The sequence below is a fragment of the Ursus americanus genome, chromosome 14, assembly GCF_024610735.1.
Source record: "Ursus americanus isolate L20-20 chromosome 14, mUrsAme1.1.p, whole genome shotgun sequence".
NCBI classification, from domain to species: Eukaryota; Metazoa; Chordata; class Mammalia; order Carnivora; family Ursidae; genus Ursus; species Ursus americanus.
In genome coordinates this window covers 43,471,936-43,496,320 of record NC_142140.1, presented here as the reverse complement: position 1 = coordinate 43,496,320, position 24,385 = coordinate 43,471,936, and positions in this window count along the sequence as shown.

The window sequence follows — 24,385 nt, the reverse complement described above, 5'->3', positions numbered from 1 at the left end:
TCTCAGTTTCCCTGCCCAAGTCTAGAGAGTTCCAAGTGGCTCCCGGATCAGCTTTATGGTCTTCCCTCTCTGTGGTTCTCCGGCTGGTGAGTGGTGGGTGGGGGCAGCCTGGCCCGGAGCCGGCTCAGTTTCCCAATCTGTGTAATGGGCTGTGTGTGGGTCCATCCTCAGCAGGGGGGTGCACAAATTCAAGGGCTCCAGCTGGAGGAGGTCTGTGGGGGGTGGCCAAGGCTTCTGTTTGTGGAGACTTCGCCATACCTTCCGAGCTCCGCTCCAACTGCTGTGGGAACAGCCTGTAATAAAAATAAAAATTATTGCTAATCAGGAAAATCGTCCCTCCCAGCCAGCCTCCCTCCTGAGCTACAAAACACCTCAACTTTCTGGAGTTAACCCTGTCCACCCCACCCTCCAAGTGCTGGAAGCCTCTATTGTATAGATCAGGAAATGGAGGCCCAGAAAGGGGAAGTGGCTAGCCTAAGGCCACTGCAAGGGGCAAGGGTGAATTCAGAGTAGGGTCATAGCCAGATCTGTTCTCCTGGGAGGTTGCAGTGAAGTCACCAAGGGCTTCCTGGAGGAGGTGGAAAGGAAGCCTCAAGGAAAGAAGGACTCAGATCAGTAGAGGGAAGCACCTATGGCTTGGAGGTGGGGAAGTTTCAGACACATTTATTTATTCCACAAACACACATTGAGCACCTACTATGTGTCATGTCCTAGGCTGGACTCTTAACACAGGATGAACAAGCCAGACTGGGCTCCTCCCTCTAGGGGAGCCCAGGTTGGTGGGGAGGCAGCTGCATAATCACCCTAAGGAGCCAGAGCTGTGATGGGAATACGCAGGCAGCAGTGGGAGCTCCAATGAGGTGCCTGAACTAGCCTGGGGCAGGGTGGGGTGGGGGAGAATCTGGGTAGGCTTTTCAGAGGAGGAGGGAACACTAAACTAGGACCAGGAAGGTGAGGAAGACATGGCCAGGCAAAAAGATGGTGGTAGGCACTCCTGATAGAGGAACAGAATATGCAAAGGCCCTGCGGCAGAAATGAGCCTGGTCTGTTAGAAGGAATGATCTCAGAGTGGAGAGATGTTGGGGCTCAGGAGATGCGGTACCAGTGGTGCAGAGCTCAAGCTGTCTTCTAGGGCAATAGGGAGCCTCAGAGGGTGAGTAGGAGAGGGTGGGCCTGGTGGGGAGGCTGGGTCGGAGCAGTCAGCCCCAACCTGGGCATTTCTAGTGAAGCCTGTGCCCTGACAGTGCCCACCTTGCCTGCTGCCTGTGGCCGGGCCATGAGCTCACCTCCTGTTTTCCTTGGCGTCCAGCACACCTGGGGGCCACTCCCGGCTGGCACCGGAATTCTTGGGAAAACCACAACTCCGGCAGGGCCTGTGGGCTTGCGTGTGCCTCATGCAACTGAGACAAGGGCGTATGGAAGCCAGGCCTCTGCCACAGGCTGGGCACGAGGCTGGGACTTGGACGCACATGGCCTTGTTCATGGCCAGGCCATGGGGAGATGCAGGGAAGGGCATTCCAAGCAGGGGGAACAGCAAAGGCAGAGATCCTGAAGATGTCCCAGTTTGCAGACCAGACAACAGAGGCCCAAACAAGCAGTCTGGTTTCAGATCCTACCTCCTGGATCTCACCAACCCTGAAATCCTCCTTCCAGGCAGTGACTCCTTCTCTCAAGCACACTACAGCACTCTCACATTACAGAATAACTCACTCTAGGTGTCCTTACCAGTCTTCACGGATACTGTTCCCCATCACCCCAAATACCTTCTACCCTTCTTCAAGTCCAGGCTCTGATGCCTCCTCTTCCACGAAGCCCTCCATGCTCTTTCTGGGCCGGGCTCAGGGGCTGGTGGCTGTATGACAGCCCTCTGGGACGCCTGATAGAATATTCCTGCCAGAGAAGGTTGGGATGGCCTGACTCTGGGAACTGGGATTGTCTTGTTTTGTTCTGTCTCTCGTAGCCTGGGAATCTGTTGGTGCAGAGAGAGGAGGCTGTTGAGCTATGAGGTTACCTACTAGGATTAGCTGATCACTTCATATTCCTTATCATTCATGTGACATCGTTACTATTAATAATAGTAATACCGGCCCCCACTGTACTTTAGGACAGACTTGGGGGCCACATGGTCTAGGTTCAAATGTTGGTTGGGTACAGCCTTGCTGTGTGTCTTCAGGCAAGTTGCATGACCTCTCTGTGCCTCAGTTTCCTCACTTGTAAAATGGGGGTGATCACTGTTGAGAGAAGTGAATGAGCTAACCTGTGTCTGATGTCTAATTAGCCTTGCTATACAATATGGACTTACACACTGTGTCGCACCTCAGATTGTCCTTATTCACATTTTCCTTAGGAGACGAGACAGCTCGAGGTCACACAGCAGGAATTAGAACTGGGGAAGGCGGGACCCCTAAGGCCTTCACACACCCCCCTCATTGCCCCAGAACCCAGACAAGAAATGCTGGCCCAGGCCCCTCATTAGCTGTGAAGATTCTGCTGCCCAGGACCTCCTGGCCTGAGCCTTTGGCTGGCGCCCCAGCCAGCTCCCCTTCCCATCACACCAGACCCAGTGGTTCCGGGACCCTGGCCAGGCTGGAGCAGAGGGGCTGGTGCCTGTGTGATGGGGCCCCCGGGCCCTTCCTGGCAGGGGTTTGCTGGGCCAGGAGACATGTGGGCGCCCCCAGCTTACCCAGCCGCCTCTCCTCGTGAATCCAAAGGGAAAGTATGTCGGGAAGGCAGCTGCCCTGCCCTGGGCGGGCCCGGCCACAGGCCCAGGGTCTGGGGAATTCATCAGGGCAGTGAGGGAGGCCACTTGGCCGTGGCTGCTTCCGTAGCTGAGAGCCTGACCCAGCCTGCCTCAGACAGCCTCACTGGACCCATCTCTCCAGAAGGACCAAGTAGTTGGGGGTATGGGAGTGGGTGCCAGGGTGCCACCCAGACACTGGAGTCGGGCACACCCACCCTGACTTACACTGTGAACTTCTGGTAGCCCTGCCTACACTCCCACTTTCCATCTGCCCCAACCCTGTCCCCCTCCCGTCCCAAGTTCCCAGGAAGGAGCTGATTAAAAAAAAGAGATAACAGGGGCGCCTGGGTGGCACAGCGGTTAAGCGTCTGCCTTCGGCTCAGGGCATGATCCCGGCGTTATGGGATCGAGCCCCACATCAGGCTCCTCCGCTATGAGCCTGCTTCTTCCTCTCCCACTCCCCTGCTTGTGTTCCCTCTCTAGCTGGCTGTCTCTCTCTGTCAAATAAATAAATAAAATCTTTAAAAAAAAAAAAAAAAGAGATAACAATAAATATAGTGGCTACAATTTTATTGAGCAAGTGCCAAGGGTTCAAAACCTTGCCATCCCACATGTGTGTGTTTCCCCTTTCTGCTCCCCCTCCCCCAGCCCCAGGAGGCAGGAACTCCTCATGGGGGGGTGGGGCAGCAGGGCACAGTGATGAAGGTCTTGTTTTTCCAGCATGGAGGCCCTGGGTCGTGTATCCCAGCTCTGCTGTGGGGCCTGAGGCAGGTTGCTTAACTTGTCTGTGCCTCGGTTTCTTCTTTTTTCTTTTCTTTTTCTTGGGGGGGGCAGGTGGTGGGGGCGGGTAGAGCCACCTTCAAAAGTTTATTATATTGTAAATTCTGAATCCTCAAGGTTAGTGAGTGTGCTGAAGGGTCACCGCAGGGGAGAAGGAGAAAGAACTTCACAGGGAACCCACTGGAATTGACCCATGTGGCATTCAGTGGGTACTGATTTTGGAGAAGGGAGTTAGAGTTTTCCAGAGATAACTGTGGCAGAGCAAATGAGCACCCTGCTGCTCTCTCCTTTCCTCTCACATAGAAGGAGAGTTTTGTAGGGTGAGAGTAAAACAAGCCTGTGTCTGTGTTACAGGGAAACAGCCTGTGGGGCTAACTACACAGGTTTTGTCCTCTCTCTTTCTCTCTCTGCTTAATGAAATGAAGCATAGAAATGGCTAAAGTTCAGTGCACCTTAACAGGAGCAGTAAAAAGCCAGGTGAAATGGGGACAACACGAGCCCCCACATCTTAGGGATGTCATGAGACCTGAATAAGTTAGTCCACGAGAAGCGTGCTGAGCACCTTTCCACGGTGGCCCTCATTAACGTCCCCACTCTACAGATGAGCAAACTGAGGCTCAGAGAGGCCGGTTTGTCCTGTTGCCTCAGTTTGGGCGCTGGATGCTCAGAAAGGAAGTCACACACTCCCCCCCCCCCACAAAGGCCACAGGGAGAGGGTCCCCCCCCAGGCTTCTGCAGCTGTCGAGAGGATGGCTGGGTGGGCAGCAGAGAGCACAGGAACCAGGGCCCTGACCCGGATTCTTCATCCTTCCTCTTCCTCCCTCCTCCTGCCCCTCTCTGGCCCCCACCCCAGCTCATTAACAGGAGGCCCTTGTTCAGGCCAGGGATGGATGGGGCGGGAGGCCGAAGGCGGGGTGTGTTTACCCACCGGCTGCCTGGCAGGCAGAGGCCCAGACCAGGGCATGGGCCGGTGAGGGAGGGAGGGTACTGGGCAAGGGGGAGCCCCAGCCTCAATGTAGGAAGACTGGCACACAAGGGGTGCCAAAGAAATGATTATCGATCAGTGGGATGAAATTAGAAAATTTCATCCACCATACAGACCCCTTGCCACGTAGCCAACGGGGAGGAGGTGGTCTTGGCTTCTTAGCCCCAAGTTGGGTGGTCTCGAAGGTGGACAGATGCATGCAGTGGCATGGAGTGCTTGCCGCTCGGAAGGAGGAGCTGGCTGGACTGCAGGACACGGAGCCCAGGGGTCAGGGAGGCCACCGAGGGGGGATGTTGCTGCCAAGACCTGGACAGGTGAATGGGTTCTGGCTGACCCCAGGCAGAGGGCACAGCAAAGGCAAGAGCCCAGAGGTGAGAGGTGTCTGATGCCCTGGAGGGTCACCGAGGAGGCAGGTGTGTCTGGAGCAGAGAGGGAAGGGAGCAATGGAGGGGGGACGAGGGCCAGAACACAGAGAGGGGTGTGGGATGGGAGCCCTGTGCAGGGACACAGCCATGAGCCAGGTTTGGGCTCCGCGGATCAGTAGGTGGAGCTGGGTGGGTGGACAGATGGGAAGGATGATGAGTGGATGGGTGGGTGGATGTTTGTATTGTTGGGTGGGTTGGGGATGAGTGGAGGGATGGAGGGATGGAGGGATGGAGGGATAAATGATGGCTAGGTAGATAGATGGGATGGCTGGGTGGACGGATGGATGGACAGTCGGGTAGTTGGGCAGACAAATGGATGAGTGAGTGGATAGGTGGGTGGGTGGGTGAATAGGTGGATGGGTAGCTGGCTGGCTGGACCCCCCAGGAGCCTCGCTGGCTATGTGGCAACCCCATTCAGAGATCACTATAAGGAGTCAATGAGAGAATGAACTTGAAGCACATAGTTGGTGTTTTTTGTCCATTCTCTGTCCCCTTTGCCCTACTTGAGACAAAGGGCGGTGAACAGTTAGGCCTCCCTGCAGCCTCACTGGCTGCCTCTCTGGGCCTCTTACCTTTCAGCTCCTCCCCATCTCAGGACCTTTGCACAGGCTGAGCCCTCTGCCTGGAGCACTCTTCCTCCTGCTCTTTACCTGGCTGACCCCTACTTCTCCTAACTTAAAGGCTCCTCCCTCAGGCCAGACCAGGCTTCCTGGCCTGTGTGTCCATATTCCTGCACCGCAGAGGGAGACTGAGGTGTTTAATAAAACCCTCCAGGAATGGCCAAACCACAGCAACCGTCAGGGTAGTCTGAGAGGGAGCTGTGGGACGATGACGAGTACATGGAGCCCTCTGGAAAAGGGGTGATGTCACTGTTGCTGTTGGTCCACATGGTGCTGAGGGGGGGTCACTGGAACACCCACCGCATGAGGCTTCCTGACTCTACTTCCCACCGGTGTGAATGACTTATTCTTTTCTAGAGTCATGAAGTTCCAAACAATCCAAGAGTCATGAGACCACAGAACAAGGAGACACAGAACTCAGGAATGACAAAGCCATAGCTTCCTGGGGCCATGGGGTCATGGGACCACAGTATGCTAAAGCCACAGGACCGCGGGGTCCTAGAGCCACGGGACCACGGTGTTACAGAGACTCGGACCTAGGGTGATGTGGCTGCCAGTCAGTGGGAGCACAGAGCTGCAGGGTGGAAGAAGCCACAGGGCCCCAGGGAGGCTGAGACACGGCCCGGGGGGCATCCCACATCTGAGGTGCCACAGGAGGGGAGTCTCCGAGGTGACCCCAACAGAACCGCCCTCTTGGCCACGCCCTCACCTGTCGGCTGTCCAGGGAGGCTGTCCAGGGAGGCTCCCGGAGGCTGCAGGAGCTACGAGGTGCTTCCCACCCCCATATCCCGAGCAGCCACAGAAGGACCACGCCATCGCCGACGCCTGGAGCCCGCCCGCCGCCAAACACTCAGTGAGCCCTTGTGCCAGGGCCAAGTGAGGCTGTCCAGGTGCCTGGAAACAGTGCCAGCCTCCGGCCAGGCGCGCCGGTACGCTGAGTGCTCAGCAGCAAGTGGAAAAAGAATCAACGAGTTCCTTCTACATCCATATCCTTTCAGAAGCCAATAGCAACACGGCTCGGACGGGAGGCTGTATCCTGGCTGCATCCCACTCCGGGGGGCAGTAAACTGGTAAGCTGTCCCCCCCCCCCAGCACCCGGCTCTGCCCACGCCAGTAGTCCTGGTCCAGACACATCTGTGTATTAATGAGCTCTCCTGAGACAGCAACTGTTCACCCAGCAGACCCCGCACCTGACACCCAGAACAACCAGTCTGTTTTGGAGAGGGGAAACTAAGGCCCAGAAGGGGAGACAGCTGGCCCAGGATCACAGAGGGCCAGAGCCACGATGTGAACCCAAACTTATCAGATGCTGAGTGTGAGCTCATCAGCACCCAGCAGGGTGGCCTCTCAGGGCCCCAACCGCCTTCCTCCTGGCAGTTTGCTTAACAGTGGCACAGCACGGAGGGTGGGAACAGGGCCCTGGCGATTTCTTCCCTTTGCTGAGCTCAGAACACCTTGCTCACAGGCCTGTGATGGGCAATGAAACATCATCCTAGTGAGTGCATGCTGGGACCTGGTGTTGCTAGCGTGGCGGGACCTTACCCCCCTCTCATCTTACAGATGGGAAAGCAGGGGGCCAGGGAGTGAGGTTTGGACCTTCCTGGGCCCCCCCAGCACCTTCGGTGAGGCTCTTCTCATTGTGATGGGGACGTGGGCAAGAACAAACACAGGTGACTCTCTGAAATGCCAAGTTATAGGGAGAGAAAGCCCATCTCTTGCTGCTGTACCCCAATGGTAGGGCTACCTTCAGGCACAGCTGGATCCAGATCCCCAAATGGAGCCTCCAGGATCTGTGTCTCTCTGTCAGCTGTCTTCTTCCAAAAAAAAAAAAAAAAAAAGCTTGTGGTAAAATACCCACGACATAAAATTTATCATTTCAACAATTATAAAGGGTGCAATTCAGTGGTTTTTAGTAAATTCATGATGCCCTGTAATAATCCCTTCTATCTCAGAACATGTTCCTCTCCTCCCAAAAGGAAACCTGGTCCCCATTAGCAGGCACTCCCCATCCCCTCCGCCAGCCCCTGGTAACCACTAATCTGTTTTCTGTCTCTCTGGATTTGCCTGTTCTAGACGTTTCGTATAAACAGAGTCATACAACATGTGTCCTTTCGCGTCTGGCTTCTCTCACGGAGAGTGTCCTCGAGGTTCGTCCACGTTACAGCTTGTATCAGAGCTTCGTTCCTTTTCATGCCTAACTAGCATTTTCTTGGATGCGCGGACCCCATTTCGGGTATCCATTATCCAGCGGACGGACGCCTGGGTTGTCCCCACCTTTTTGCAATCGTGCATAGTGAGTGCTGTGAAGGCGTCCGTGCCAAGTGTTGTTTGCAGACCTGTTTTCACTTCTCTGGAGTATGTAACTGGCGAGTGACATTCCTGAATCCTATGACTCGATGTCTGACCTTCTGAGGAAATGCCACCCTGTTTTCCACAGTGGCCACGCCACTTCCTGAGGGTGCCGGCTTCCCCACCTCTGGCCAGCCTAGTGGGTGTGAGGTCGTATCTCGTCGTGGCTCTGACTTGCATCTCCCGGGTCCGCTCTCTCCCTGCCCCCCCCCCCCCCCCCGGGGCGGCCAGGTGGGCCAGGCTTACATTTCTCCAAGCCAAGTGCTAGAAGAAACCGAGCACCTTTCCCCCATAGGCCCAGCCGAGATTTCAGGGCTGGCTCTCATTGGTCCAGCTCAGGTCCCCTGCCAGGACCAATCACTGTGCTCTGGCCTGAGCCAGCCTCTGTAGGTGTGGGGGGAAGGGGGCGTCGCTGGTGGTGGTCGGGTCCCCCCTGGATGCCACTCTGAGTAGGCCAGTGGTAGAGACTGGATCCCTCACCCCTCACTCCTGCCTCCGTGCGCTTTCTGGATCTCAGGCTGTTACGCTCGACTTGCTTTATGGAGGTGATTCTGGCAGCGCGCCAAGTCCCCAGCCTCTCCCTCCGTCTCCAAACACTATGAGCGGCCCTTCTTGCCGCCCTCTGCCCTTGGGAAGGGTGGCAGTCCCAGCTCTGACCCAGGCTTCCCCGGAAGGGAGCCGCTGGGGGCGGCTGCAGGCCCGGCCAAAGCCCTTCTCCACTCTGGTGGCCTCTTGACCTCTCCTGGGTACCAGGCAACCTTGAACATCACAGGAAACAGGCTTTGCCCAGAACGGCTGCTACCGCCAGGCTGTTATTTCCAAAGGGCTGGCGGGTAGCAGAGGAGCCCACAGGAGGGGCCTCCTCACCCCATTACCAGTTGCGAGACAGCTCAAGTGATGTCCGGCTCCCTTGCTCCCAGCCCTGATTCAAGCCCCAAAGGGCTGAAACTGGGAAATGTTGAATTGAAGGGAACCTGTAAGGTCAGGGTGGTGACCACCGTGACCCAGAGCTGGGAGGGAGGGAGGCAGGGAACAAACAAGCCCAGAGAGGGTAAGACATTTGCTCTGGGCCACACAGTAAACGAGGGGCAGATCTGGTTCCAAGCCCTACCTTTTTTCCCCTCTTTTTTAAAAAATCGGCTTTTAGGGACACCTGGGTGGCTCAGTCAGTTGAGCATCTGTGTTTGGCTCAGGTCATGATCCCAGGGTCCCACGATCCAGTCCCTCATGGGACTCCAAGCTCAACGGGGGGCCTGCTTTTCCCTCTCCTCTCAGCTTGTGCTCTTTCTCTCTCTCCGTCTCTGTCTCTCTCTCAAATACATAAATAAATAATTTTAAAACAAACAAATAAATAAAAAATTAAAAATCAGCTTTTATTGTCATAAAAAAACACATAACATAAAATTTGCCATCTTTTTTTTTTTAAGATTTTATTTATTTATTTGACAGAGAGAGGCAGCGAGAGAAGGAACACAAGCAGGGAGAGCAGGAGAGGGAGAAGCAGGCTTCCCGCTGAGCAGGGAGCCCGATGTGGGGCTCGATCCCGGAATGCTGGGATCACGACCAGAGCCGAAGGCAGACGCTTAATGACTGAGCCACCCAGGCGCCCCTGAAATTTGCCATCTTAATCGTTGTTAAATGGCATCAAGTTCACGTTGTTGTGCAGCCGTCCCCAGAACTCTTTTCTTTTTAAGATTTTATATTTTTATTTGAGAGAGAGCACAAGCAGGGGGAGCAGCAGAGGGAGAGGGAGAAGCAGACTCCCCACTGAGCAGGGAGCCTGATGCAGGTCTCGATCTCAGGACCCTGGGACCACGACCTGAGCCAAAGGCAGACGCTTAACAGACTGAGCCACTCAGGTGCTTCTAGAATACCTGATTTTAAACAGCCAACTTGCCCCCCTGGCCTGGAAGATTTGGGACCACCGGGTGCTCCAAGCTGGGTCAGGAGAAGCTGTCACAGGAATAATGTTGGCTCTCAGCTGCTGTTTCTCTCCCCATCATAGAGATGGAAAAACCAAGGCCCAGGGATGTGACAGCCCTTGTCCAGCGAATCCTGCATCTCATCCCACCTGCCTCGGAGGCTGTGAGGGCAGAGCCAGCCTTGGCTTGTCTGACATTCAAGTCCCCAGCACCTGGCGGGGGGAAGGGGGTGCTTGGTGCCCGGTAGGTGCTTCAGGAGAACGTGAGCATGTGATTCTAGAGCCATGCCCCATTTTCCAGATGGGAAACTGAGTCACCCGGGTAGAGAGAGACTGGGATCCAGCTTTATGCCCTCTTGACCCCTGCCCCTGCTCTTGAACAGGGCCCCTGGGCAAGTCTCAGGCCTGTGGGCTGGCGGGGGTCCCGGGACCTGTTTTTCCACCCGGAGCTGGGGTTGGTGCTGGGAGGGGCCAGGTCTCGGGGCTGGTGATTATTTTTTTAACCTTTGTTGCAGCCAGAAACTCAAAGCTGAAGCCGTCCTGCCCCCCACACCCGGCCGGGTGGTGGCCAGCGGGGCCACACGAAGGCCTGACCCACTGGACGCCTGGCTGCTGGGGCTCCCCAGACCGCACGGTCACGGGGCCGCATCCAACTCCACATCTGGACTTTTCGATTTGGTCCCGGTTTCCAGCTGGAACAAAAGGACCTGGGGTGGGCCCTGCCTCTTGCACAAAAGTTGGGCGTCAAGGGCTTGGCCCCTGCCCCCTGCCTGCCTCTCCCCGGTGGACCCCATCCAGGCCCAGACACCAAAGGCCACTCTTCGCCTGCAAAGCCCGTGGTTCCATCTGGAGCCTGGCCATCCCAGCCCAGGCTCATGGGTCCAACCAGACACCACAAGCACACGGCCAAGGTGGGGCCGTTGGTCCCTGACGTCATCTCTCCAAGTCTTCCTGTCTCAGGCAAGGACCCCACCATTCCCTCAGCGCTGGGCCCAAGACGTGGGGTGTCTGAGACTCCTCCCTGCCCCCTTCTGTCTGGTACATCAATAGCTCTTGTCCCCTCAGCTTCCAAAATATCCAAATCCAAGCACTTCTCCTCTCCTGCGGGCCATCCCTGGTCTCTGCCCTCCCGACTCCTGCCTGGACGCAGCCCCAGCCTCCTCCCCACAGCAGCCATAGGGGATGTCTCAAAATCATAAATCAGATCGTGTTCCCCTCCCGCTCACACGCCCTTCATGGCTCCCCATTTCTCTCAGAATAAAACCCACCTTCTCTCTGTGGCCTGCAGAGCCCGATGTGATCTGGCCTCAGCCCGTCCCTTTGGCGTGTCTGCTCCTTCGCTTACTCGGCTGCAGCCACACCAGCCTCCTCCCTGTCCCTCCAGCACCCAAGCCCTTTCCTGCCCCAGGGCCCCAAGAGTCACCCCTTCTGTTTGGAATGCTCATCCTTCATATCTACACGATACTCTCCTGTCCTCCTTCAAGTCTTAGCCTAAATGTTAGCCCCTCAGGAGGCCTCTCCCCACCTTGGAGCAGAAATACCTCCACCCAACGTTCTTCCCAAAGCTCTCCATCCTTTGAAGTTATCATCTTGGTGTGTTTGTGTCAACACAAGCTGCGTTTTATCCCCAGGGCGTGCCATTGCCCCTGGCCCATAGCAGGTGGGGTTGCGTCTTCTTGGGGACAAAGGAACGTACCAGTCCCAATGACAAAGTTGGAGAAATGTCTATGCCTCCTCCCCCAGCAACACGCCAGGATTTATGACCAAGAATTGCTCTCGGCACAAGCCCGGATGGTTGCAGCTGTGATGGGAGACACACAGGCAGCCACGGGGGGGACAGGAAGAGGGACCTCCAAGCTTCCACCGAAGGAGGGATAAGAAGAAGCCAGGTCAGAGGCCGCAGAGGGTGCCTGGGGTGGTAGGCTCCCATGTGAGCAAGGGCCTGGAGGTGACAGAGAACAAGGCTGCGTTCTTAGAACTGGGTATGGTGGGGCCCGGCCCGCATGGGGTGCGGGGAGATGGGGTGACAGAGCCAGATGGGATGACATCACCTGGGGTGACAGTGTCTGGATTCCATCGCAGGGCAAGGGGGGGGCCATTGGAGGTGAGCGAGCAGAGGCACATCAGACCTGTACCCCATTGCCCGGAGCCGAGCCCTTGGAGGCTCCCTCCCCAGACCTCAGCACCCTGCGCGTTCAATGTGCTCACGCTCACTGAGACCATCTCCAGGCAGCTGTATACGAATTCCTGCGGAGAACTGTCTCCGACCCTGAGGCCACCCGCCACCCCCGCCACCACAAGGCTCAGGGAGGTCCTTCAGTCCGCAGGACTCTCTCAGACCCAGATAAGGCCCTGACAGCTGCCTGGCCCTGCCCGGGTCCCTCCCCCTCCCTTCAAGACAGTGGGGTCCCCCCAAAGCCATGGGTCTGGCCACCACCCCCCAGCCCTCAGTGGCTGCTGAAGACCTCTCTCCTTATTCCCCTGGAATTTTCCTTACAGGCCTTGCCAACGCCTCCAGGAACATATTAAAGGAAAATGTTTCCAGTCCAAGCAGGGCTGTTTTATGGCTCTCGGGGCCAGGAGTCTGACCGCAGAGTGGAAAGGCCTCGTCACGCTGCTGCTCCTTCTGCAGAGCGGCTCAGACACCCCCCCCCCCGCCCCCCTCTGCCCTCCTCGGAGGTCCGGGCTCTGCAGAGACTCTGTAGCTGAGCAGAGTCCCCGTCGCCCCTGTCCCCCAGACTGGGGAGAAATTCCCTAGAGGCTTGGGCTAAAGCCAGGGGCTGATGTATTTTCCATTGTCTATTCACTCAACAAACACCTGCTATTCTCCCACTGTGCACCAGTCCTGTCTGGCACTGGGGACACAGTGGGAACAAGAGGGACCCATCCTGCCAGAGCCCTCGATTGTCCTAAGTGCCATGGAGAGTTTCTCATGTCGACGTGGCTAAGCCCTAACGCCCAGTGGACCATTAAACACCAGCCCAGGCATGGCCGTGGGGCTATTTCGGAGATGTGATTAACATCACGCCATTTGACCCTGAGTAATGGGGGTGGGCCTCATGCAGTCAGCCGAAAGGCCTCGAGAGCAAAACCGAGGTTTCCTTCAGGGGGAACTAGTCCCAGCTTGTCCAAGGTAAAGCCAGACCTTGCTGGAGTCAGGACAGACTTGAGTCAGTAACGTACTATTGCAATAGGCCAAGGGCCCCGGGGTGGTGTGAACTCCAAATCAGTTTGGCCTTTTACAGGGAGAAGGGGGGAACGGGAGTAGGTGAGGGGGACTTTGGAGTCAGGGAGGTGAATAAGTACCAAAAAACTGGAAGGAGGGAGGGCTTGGTCCTTGCGAAACGCATCTGGGTCTGCTAACAGGTGCTTCGTGAAGTTCGGTTCCTACACGCTGGATGCTGGGAGACGGGGCCGAGCTTCAGGTGTTGCTGGAACAATCGACCAGTTCCTTCAGCAGCCTAGAGCTCTCTCAGGCGGGTCCTTTAAGAGGGGCTCGTGTCTTCCTAGGGATGCGGCCTTGAGCCTTTAGACACCATGTCAGTGTTTTGTTCACGTCTTCAGAGGGCAAGGTTCAGGCCTAGAGGAGAAGAGGGTTGAGTTTGGTTATGGAGGGTCTTGCTCAGCCTGTGGACTGTGACATCGGCTCCTGCCTGAGCCTCCAGGCTGCCCTCCTGCCCTACGAATTTCAGACTGGTCAGCCCCCACGGTTGCAGAAGCCCACGCCTGCAATCAGCCTCTTGATATATGCATATCCTGCGGTTCCATCTCTGGGAGAACTGGCTTGATATGCCAGGCAAGGTGGCCAAGCCCCCACTGAGTCATGGAGATGGCGAATAGAGTTAATGAATGTCTCTCTAGATGAGATGGGTGGCCAGCCACTGAAGGGACCTCTTAACTCACATCCAGAACCTGAGAAAGGAAGAAGAGAGGAGTAGGATGCGGAGACTGGGTGCCCCAGTAAAGAGCCACAATCCCTTTGCATGGTTCTCAGGCCTGAGCCAGACGGAAGAGGCGGTCAGGTGCCTTGACAGCCCTCAGTCCTTCCCCACAGTGACCTGCGGTCCTGAACTTGAGTCACCGTTCACCACAGAAGGGGGGGTGCCCAGACATTTCAAGGACCATCAGACACAGAGGCCGAGTTGACATTGAAAAGTCACTGTGGCCATCTGCCGACTGAGGCCTGGGGATCCAGGTAATGGACAGAGTCCCGGAGAAAGTTCGGCTCACCGTGGACTGGCTCATTGGGCTCCCCGTGTGTGATTAGAGCTGATAAGAGTTGGTGGACCTTCCTCGGACCATGGAGCTCCTGGCCTGGGGGATAAGAGTGGGGAGGCTGTCGGAGGCCTCTGAAACTGCCCCCCCCCCCCGCCAAAGCAGTCCAAGATAACCAATATCGCACCTGCAGCGAGGCCACCATCAAAGGCCTGAGGAATGGAGGCGTGGGTCCCTGTACATCTCCAGTTACTTCTCCAGTCAGCATCTGCAGACACGAGATGGGCCCCGGGGAATGACTGTGGACCCCCACAGGCCCGAGTGAGTAACTGCCCCGATCCTGCTGCTGGACCATAGTGGGGAGCCTTGCCAGAGCTTATCCCTGGTACATGCACGTGGCTCAGGGCCACTGGGTTGATGAATGCAATTTTCTATTCCAATGAGAAAGAAGGACGGAAAAAAAAGGAAAGAAAGAATGAGAAAGTTTCCATTCCCATGAGATGGACAAGAATATACATTTATAGTTTTTGCCCCGGGACTAGGATTGCCCGATCAGATACAGATGACCTATTCTGTTTGGGGGCGGGAGGGGGGCAATGAAAAAATTCTGGAACTAGATACCAGTGGTATTTATACAACATTGTAAATGTACTAAATACCAACGGATGTGTATGCCCAAAAATAGTTAAAATGGCAAATTTTATGTTACGTGTACTTCACTGCAATGAAAAAAGAAACAAAAATATAGGACACCCAGCTGAATTTGAATTCAGATCAACAATGAATTTTTTTTTGAGGATAAGTATATCCCAAATGTGTCTGTTGCTCAATAGGACTAATCATTTGGGAAACGCAAACCAAAACCACGGTGAGATATTCCCACATCCCCATCCGGTGCCTGCCATCAAGAGGCGCCTGGGGGGCTCAGTCAGTTAAGTGTCTGCCTTGGGATCGGGTCCTGGGATGGAGCCCTCGGTCGGGCTCCCTGCTCAGCAGGGAGTCTGCTTCTCCTTCTCCCTCTGCCCCTCCCCTCCACTTGTGCTCTCTTGCGCGCTCTCTCTCACTCAAATACAATAATAAAAATTGTAGAAAAAAAAAAAAGAACACCAAACACAAGTGCTGGCGAGGATGTGGAGAAACTGGACCCGTTGTGCACTGCTGGTGGGACTATGAAATGTACAATCGCTGTGGAAAACAGCATGGCCGTTCCTGAAAAAATTGAAACTAGATTAAATAATCCAGCCATTCCACTTCTGGGTAGGTCCCCAAAGGAATTGAAAGCAGGGTCTCAAACCGATGTTTGCACACCCACGTTCACAGCAACATTTTTTTTTTTAAAGATTTTATCCATTCATTCTACAGAGATAGAGACAGCCAGCGAGAGAGGGAACACAAGCAGGGGGAGTGGGAGAGGAAGAAGCAGGCTCATAGCAGAGAAGCCTGATGTGGGGCTCGATCCCGTAACGCCGGGATCACGCCCTGAGCCGAAGGCAGACGCTTAACCGCTGTGCCACCCAGGCGCCCCTCACAGCAACATTATTGACAATGGCCCAAAGGCAGAAGCAAGCCAAGTGTCGGTTGACAGAAGAATGGATAGCCAAGACGCAGTGCGTCCCTACGAGGGAATAGTATTCAGCCTGAAAAAGGAAGGCAGTTCTGACCCAGGCTGTAACAGGGATGAACCCTGAGGACATTACGCTGAGTGAAATAAGCTGGTCACAAAAGCACGAATCCTGTGTGATTCCACTTACATGAGGTCACTAGAATAGTAGGAGTTTTGGAGGCAGAAAGAACGGTTGGGTGCCAGGGGCTGAGGGAGGAGGATAGGGAGTTAGTGTTTAGTGGGGTTTTCATTTGGGAAGATGAAAAAGTTCTGGAGATGGAGCGTTGTGACGCTTGCACGGCATTATGAAAGTTCTTCAGATGACTGAAATGGGCAGGGGCGCCTGGGTGGCTCAGTCAGTCAAGCGTCTGCCTTCAGCTCAAGTCATGATCCTGGAGTCCTGGGATCGAGTCCTGCATCGGGCTCCCTGCTCAGCGTCTCCCTCTCCATCCGCCTCTCCCCCGCCTCATGCTCTCTCTCTCATAAATTAAAAAAAAAAAAAAATCTTAAAAAAAAAAGACTACTGAAAGGCACATTTAAAAATGGTTGAAATGGCAAACTGTATGTTCGTGTATTTTACCACAATTAAAAAAATTGTAAATGAAATTTGTTGCCACTTCTGTGAAACTCAAATTCATCTGGGTGTGCTTTTTAAAACACGCTGTTTGTTTTCTGGGTGTGTGTTTGTGTGTTAATAAATCTGGCACCCCGACCCTCAGGGGCGTGTTGACACTCCCGCACGGGTCTGCGGGGGGTTGCTGGGCACACAGGGACAAGCTAGCGGCTGCAGTCCAGCCTCGTGCAGGGGGTCCTGAGGGACAGGGGCATCCGTCCCCGTGAGCAGAGCTGTGAGGGAGACCAGGGCCACCCATTTTGTGGGGAGGAGAGGTGACCTAGGATGAGAGCATGCATGGATTCCTGGGCCGAGGCCACAGGGAGAAGGACAGAGACAAGGAGGTCAAGGGTAGAGGCATCCATGGGCCAGCGGGGCTGGACTCAGCGTGAGGATTTTCGTCTCAGCATCAACGTCCTCCAGAAGGCATCCGCCACGAGGGGCCTTGGGACCATTACACAGACCACATGACTTGGCCAGGTGACGTTGGCTGCCTTGGTCATTTCTCATGCGACAGGCTCACGAACAGAGCAGTCATGGGGCCGTAAAGGGGCGACACGTAGGCCAGCAGCAGGCACCCCCACTTACAATGATGATCCAGCTACTGCTGCTTCTGGAAGAGTCCTTCTAGAAGAGGACTCCTTCCACCTGGCCTGGACCTTCTCACAGCTCCCACCCCCAAGCCTCACCCCACCCTCCTTCCTCCCCTCCCTCTTGGAGTGGCGCCTGCACGGTCCGATGGCCCCACGAGCCTCTGTCAGACCCCCCGGACCTCTAGCACATCTACTCCCTTCTAGGTGCGCCTGGATGTAAGCTCCTTCCACAGACATCATCCATGCTTGGAAAGATGCATGTCTACCTCTCCCGTCTTTGTACCCATGGCGGTCCTGAGGGTACACTTCCTCTGTCCCAGCGTGTGCTGTTTTTCCCACTTACAGCATATCCGGCAGGTAACTCCTTATCTGTCTCCCAGCACTGTTTGTCCTCTTTTCATCGCGGTGACATTTACATAGCATAAAGTTCACCATTTTATTTTATTTTGTTTTTAAGATTTTATTTATTTATTTGACAGAGATAGAGACAGCCAGCGAGAGAGGGAACAAGCAGGGGGAGTGGGAGAGGAAGAAGCAGGCTCACAGAGGAGGAGCCTGATGTGGGGCTCGATCCCAGAACGCCGGGATCACGCCCTGAGCCGAAGGCAGACGCCTAACCACTGCGCCATCCAGGCGCCCCTCAAATAATTTTTTAAAAGATTTATTTATTTGCTTTAGAGAGAGAGAGAGAGCACACAAGCAGGGGGAGGGGCACAGGGAGAGGGAGAGAGAGCATCTTAAGAGACGCCCGTCGAGCCTGGAGCCCAACACAGGGCTCTATCTCATGACCCTGAGATCAGGACCTGAGCCGAAATCTAGGGCTGGCCGCTCCACCGACGGAGCCACCCAGCTGCCCCTCAAATAATCTTAATCAGTCCCACACAAAGTCCGCAGCCCCATTAGCTGCCACGCCCCCTCCCCCGCCGCCAGGCCCTGGCACCTGCCATATCTGCGTTCTGTCTCCATGGATTTGCCTGTTCTGGACATTTCATTCACATGCAATCCCACACGATGTGGCCTTTTGCGTCTGGCTTCTCTCACTCCGCACGATGTTTTCGAGGTTCATCCACGATGTGACGTATCAGGGCTCTGTTCTTTTTCATGGCTGAGTAATATTCTGCGTGCACACGACCCACGCTGTTTATCCGCTCCTCTCTTCTCAGACATTTGGGCTCTCTCTACCTTTTGGTGACGCTGCTGTGATCGTACATGTACAAGAATCTCGTCGAGACCCTATTTTCACTTATTTTGGGTACGCACCCAGAAGTGGAGTTTCTGGGTCATAAAATAATTCTATGTTTAACTTTTTGAGGAACCGCCAAACTTCTTTCCACAGTGGCTGCCCCATTTTACACTCCCGCTGGCAGTGCGCGAGGGTTCCAGCGTCCCCACGTCCTTGACAACACTCGTTATTTTCCATTTTGGACGACGATCATCCCAGTGGCTGTGACGTGGTCCATTTTCCTCCTGATTCTTTTGTCACCTCCTGACACACTACGCCAGTTACTGCTTCCTGATGACTTTGCTTATCGTCCTTCCTGCTGCTGGAAGAGGCCACACAGCTATCCGTGAACGGGGGCAGTGACACGGGGTCAGGGCCTCTAAGAAGGGGTTAGTTAGTTTCCCACCCCAGCACCTTCAAAAATAGCCACAGCGGAATTCCACCCAAAATATATCCCGGCATGCAGCCTGGTGCGGGAACAGAAGGGGGTCCCCAGGGGCTGCCTTCCTCCTCGGAGCCTTGCCACCCACAATAGAGCCTTGAGTCTCTGTGGGAACCAGAGCTTTGAGGCCAAGCCAAAACCCACCTCTCCAGACACCCCAAAGCATCCCTCAAAAAAGCAACGTATGGTCAAATTAGAATCAAGGTGGCCGCACACGGTCCCCCCCACCCAAGGCCTGCTGTGACCCATCGTCACCTCAAAGAGGCCGTTCAGAGAGCAGAGAAGGGCTATGAAATATACACACATGCCTATTTTTCTGTTCCCCACCAGCGTCGCTGGGGCCTTGGCCACACAGCCATGTTCCACAAAGGGCTCCTTTGAAGCAAGAACAGGGCCGCACAGGGGTGCCCACAGAAACCCACAAGAGCCCACTGTTCTGGGGGGCAGAACCCTACATGGGGTCCAGGTTTGCTGGAGCTGGCCTAATCTCAGCAAGGGCAGGAGGAGGGCCACATGTGTGGAAGCCAGGACCCCAACTTCTAAAAGGGCTGGTAGCTCGGCTGGGAAAATCAGCTGAATGATCCTAAAACTCCTTTTTCCAAAGTCGTGGAACTTCCCTGCGGCAGCCACAGCCGCTGCTTACCCTTGAGGGACCTCTCTTGGTGCGAGAGAAGAATTCCAGTTTCCTGGACTTGGAGGCTGGCGGGGGGGGGGGGGGGGGGGGGACTCGAGGAGGGGCTGGACCAGGATGTGGGGCTGAGCTGTGAATTCGGGACTGGCGGGTGGATTCGGGAGTGCAACCTGAGCTGGGTGAAACTCACCAAGTGGGACGGGCCTGGGATTGGCCAAGAACTACCCCGGGACCCAGCCTGGGACAAGAGAGACACACGCACACACCTGCGGTGGAAGCCCTGTGGGACTTCGGCATGGTGTGAAATGATTTTTTGTTTTTTAAATTTCAATGATGAATTGTGAAAATGTAGACAAAGCAAAGCAGAGCCGAGCATTTGTAAAGAGCTGCTGTCCTAAGTTGCACCCGTGGGGTGTTGGGGCCACTAGAATCCCATTTCCCGGGTGAGGCACAGAGAGGCCAAGACGTTTGAGAGAGGTCACACAGCAAGCCAATGGCAGGGCAAGGATGTGAATCCGGACCTGCTCTAGTTAACCCAGACTCATCAACAGGCTATCCCCTGTGGCTGAAGTGTACAATTTTTAAAAAGATTTTATTTATTTATTTGAGATGGAGAGCGAGAGAATGAGCAGGAGCTGGGGGAGGGGCCGAGGGAGAGGGAGAAGCAGACTTCCCACTGAGCAGGGAGCTGGAAGCGGGGCTCCATCCCAGGACCCTGAGATCATGACCCGGGCTGAAGGCAGCCGCTTAACCGACTGAGCCACCCAGGTGCCCCTGACGCGTATAATTTGATACATTCGGCATACGTCTACACCTATGAAACTCACTAGGATTAAGATAGCACAGCCCTCAGTCCTGAATGTTCCCTCCTGCCCTTTCTCATCCCTCCCTCGCATCTCTCTTCGGGCAACCGCTGATCTGTTTTCTGTCAGTTTATAATACTTTGCACTTTCTTCAATGGCGAATAAATGGAATGTTGCATCATGTGACCTTCCGGGTCTGGCTTCTTTCACGCAGCGTTAACGCCCTGGAGATCCCGCCTTTTCATCGTTGAGAAGTATTTCTTCCCGGCTTCATCCATCACCCCGATGATGGACCTTTGGGCTGTTCCAGTATGGGGCGATTACAGAGAAAGCTGCTGGGAGCCGTCTTGTACCCGGCGCTCGAGGGACAGACACCCACTTTCATTTCTCTCGAGGAAACACCAAGGAGGGGAAAGCTTGGCTCCATGGTGGGTCCACGATGAACCTGTGCGGAAACTGCCAAGCTGCCTTTCCAAGCGGCTGCGCCATTCTGCATTTCCAGCAGCCTGGACCAGAATCCCGGTTGCTCCCCATCCCTGCCAGCACTTGCTAGTGTCAGCTTTTTCGTGTTGGCACAGGAGTCGGGGTATCACGGTTGACACCGTGTTCTGGGTCGTGAGGTTCCGGTGGTTTTATATCCTACTTTTCTGTTTTGTCCAATTTTTTTTTTCTTTCCCAACGTCAAGAATATGTTACTTTTACAGTCAGGGACCCTCTGTCTCATACACACAAACCTTCCAGGTTTCTCCCAAATAAGAGAAACACACAAACGTTAAATGCTGATTAGACAGTGGCTTAGTTTTGCTTGGAAGTTACATTTAAAGGTACAGGGTTTCCTTTTAAGGTGATGAAAATGTTCTGGAGCTAGATAGAGCTGATGGTTGCACAATATCGTGAATGCACTAAATGCCACCGAATTGCCCAACTTTAGAGCCGTGAAAGTGGTACGTTTTTTAAATTTTTAAAAATTTTTAAAATTCGATTTTTTTAAATTCACTTTTTTTAAAAAGGTGCATCAGAATAACCTGACTACCTCAGCGAGATACCACTTTGCCTCCAGTTGCTTGGGCAAAATGACCAAGGGAGACAATACCCTGCATGTGGGAGTGGGGCTCCCCAGGGAGAATCTCACAGTTGGGGGGACTGTGTTTGCTGCTGTGTTTGCATGTGGAAGCCAGCTGGTTCTTCCTCCTGGAGTGGAATATTCACACGCCCTGCGATTTGCCCAAGAGAAATTGCTGGATGTGCTGGAGGCATCCACACCTGGGCAAACCTGGAATCTACCTCAATGCTGAATGGAGGTCAGAAAGCCAATCAGAAGCACGCCCTGAGGGATGGGCACCAAAATGGCCACAGCTCAGACATAGAATCACCACGTGAAAAGGAGTAAGGGCCCCTAAGATCACAGCTAGCACGCTGACCTTTCTAAAGTGACACACAATTCAACTAAAAATGTATATGCACTTTTTTTTTTAAAGCAGTCTCCATGCCCAGCGTGGAGCCCAACGTGGGGCTTGAACTCACGACCCTGAGATCAAGACCTGAGCTGAGATCAAGAGTCAGCTTCCTGGGATGCCTGGGTGGCTCAGTCGGTTAAGCGTCTACCTTCGGCTCAGGTCATGATGCCAGGGTTCTGGGATCGAGTCCCGCATCAGCCTCCCCGTTCAGCGGGGAGTCTGCTTCTCCCTCTCCCTCTGCCTCTCCCCTGCTTGTGTGCGCGCTCTCGCGCTCTCTCTCTCTGACAAACAAAAAAAAATTTTTTTTAACAGTCAGACGCTTAACTGACTGAGCCACCCAGGCGCCCCTATATACACTTTCAGTAATAAATAGAGGTAAAAAAATAGAGCACAAGTTTTGGCCAGAGAATTCAAGGTGAGGGCTACGTGGTGTGGGTCTTCTTTTGCTGGGGCTGCTGAAACACGTCACCACAGGCTGGGTGGCTTGGACCCAGGAATTTATTCTCATATTTCTGGACGCCAGATATTGAAGAACAAGGTGTGAGAGGGACCACGCCCCCAGCAAAGGCTCTCTGCGGGTGGGTGGGGCACTTACCGGCTTCTTCCAGCTGTGGGGGCTCCAGGCGGTCTTTGGCTTCTGGCCACATCACTCCAAACTCTGCCTCTGCGTCCACATGGCCTTCTTCCTGGGTGTGTGTCCTCTTCTGTCTCGTATCTGGACACCTGGCATCGGGTTCAGGGCACATCCTTGATCCAGGATGATCTCATCTTGAGGTCCTTCACTTAAGTACATCTGCAAGGACCCTTTTTGCAAATGAGGTCACATCCATAGGTTCTGGGGGTCAGGACTTGGCCCTATCTTTTGGAGGACCACCACTCAACCTAGTATAGGAGGCCAATGTTAATCACTGCTTGTTAGGTTTTTGAAAATGACTAGTAACCAAGTAAACAAAAGTGGTCACAGAAGCTCTAGTGATGAGAATTTGGCCAGACCAAGCGTTATTTCCTTTCTTATCCTTTCCATGTGACATCCTAAAAAAGCCCTCGGGGTTAGTGTTAAAATGCAGATGCCTGGGACGCCTGGGTGGCTCAGTCGGTTAAACATCTGCCTTTGGCTCAGGTGATGATCTTGGGGTCCTGGGATCGAGCCCTGTATGGGGGAAGCGGGGAGCCTGCTTCTCCCTCTCCCTCTGCCTGCCGCTCCCCCTGCTTGGGCTCTCTTTCTCTCTGTGTCAAATGAATGAATAAAATCTTGAGAAAAAATGAGAAGAGTATCCAGGTGAATCCCACCCTCCTCTCCCCCAGTGTTGGATTCAAAGGCAGTGTGTTTCACTGCTCTGAGCCTCAGTTTCCACTCCTGGAAAATGGGCTGATGCCACCTGCTTTCAGAGTTGCTGTGGTGCTGGTTGTCAGGTGATGCTATCCCCTTGTTGGTTTCTCCACCTCAGCACTTTCAACATTTTGTGCCGGATTTCCGGGTGGGCGGGGGGCGGAGACTGCCCTGTGTGTTGTAGGACTTCTAGCAGCACCCCTGGCCTCTACCCACTAGATGCCAGTATAGAGTTGCCGGATTCAGCAAATACAAACCCAGGATGCCCCAGGGGAAATATGAATTTCAGAGAGACATAAAATAATTTTTTAGCCTGAGTATATTCCAAATATTGCATGGCGTATATTTACACTAAAAAACATTGACAAGGGTGCCAATGCGATTCAATGGGGAAAGAACAATCTTTTCGACAAACGGTGCTGGGACATCTGGATGTCTGCACGCAAAAGAATGAAGTATCAGACCCCCACCGTATCCAGGAATAAATCTCTGTGACCTTGGATTGGGCAATAACTGATTAGAATGACACGGAAAGCACAGGCGACAACAGGAAAAACAGAGGAGGTGGACTTGATCAAAATCTAAAACTTTTGTCCTGCAAATAATACCACCAGGAAAGTAAAAAAGACAACCCATGGACCGGGAGAAATCATTTGCAAATCATTTGCAAATCATACATCTGACGAGGGACTTGTATCCAGAAAATAGAAAGAACTCCTACCATGCAATAATAAAAATACGAATAATTTAAAAGCGACAAAGGCCTCAAATAAGCAGTTCTCCTCCAGAAAACAACCTTAAAAAAAAAAAAAAGAACAAAATCAGAGGACTCATACTTCCTGATTTGGGAAATCACTCCAAACCACAGTAATCAAGACAGAGTGGTATTAGCATGAGGACAGACAAATATATTAATGCAATGGGATTGGGAATCCAGAAGTAAAGCCTGACGTTCGCCATCAGTTGCTTTTCAAGAAGGGCGCTTAGTCTGCCTGAGCTTCTATAATTCTGTAGATTAGGGGGCTTAAACGCCAGACATCCATTCCTCATGGTGCTGGAGGCTGGAAGTCCAAGCTCAAAGTGCCAGCCAATGCGATTCCTGGTGAGGACTTTTCATGGCTTATAGATGGCCACCTTCTTGCTGTGTCCTTGCCTGGCAAGAGGGGGGGGCGACACTTTCTGGTGTCTCTTCTTGTAAGGGCACGAATCCTGTCTTAAGGGCCCCAACCTCACGACCTCGTCTACCCTCCAATTCCTCCCAAAGGCCCCACCTCCTAATACCATCGCACTGGGGGTTAAGGGTGCAACCCATTCTGTCAATTATCTTTTCCCTTTCTTCATGGTACAGAAAAGTTTGCAATTTTCATTAGGTCCAGTTGGTCTAGTTTTTCTTTGGCTGCTGGTGCTTTTACTGTCAATGTCTAAGAAACCTTTGTCTATTTCAAGATCACACAGGTTAGCTCCTGTGTTTTCTTCTAAGAGTTTAACGGTTTTAGCTTTTCCATTTAGATCCATTTTGAGTTAATTTTTGTATATGATGTGAGGAAGGGTTCTGAATTCTCTCTCTCTCCCTCCCTCCCTCTCTCTCTTTTGCCTGTGGATATCCAGTTGTCCCAGCATCATTTGTTGAAAAGAATGTTTCTCCCTATTGCGTGG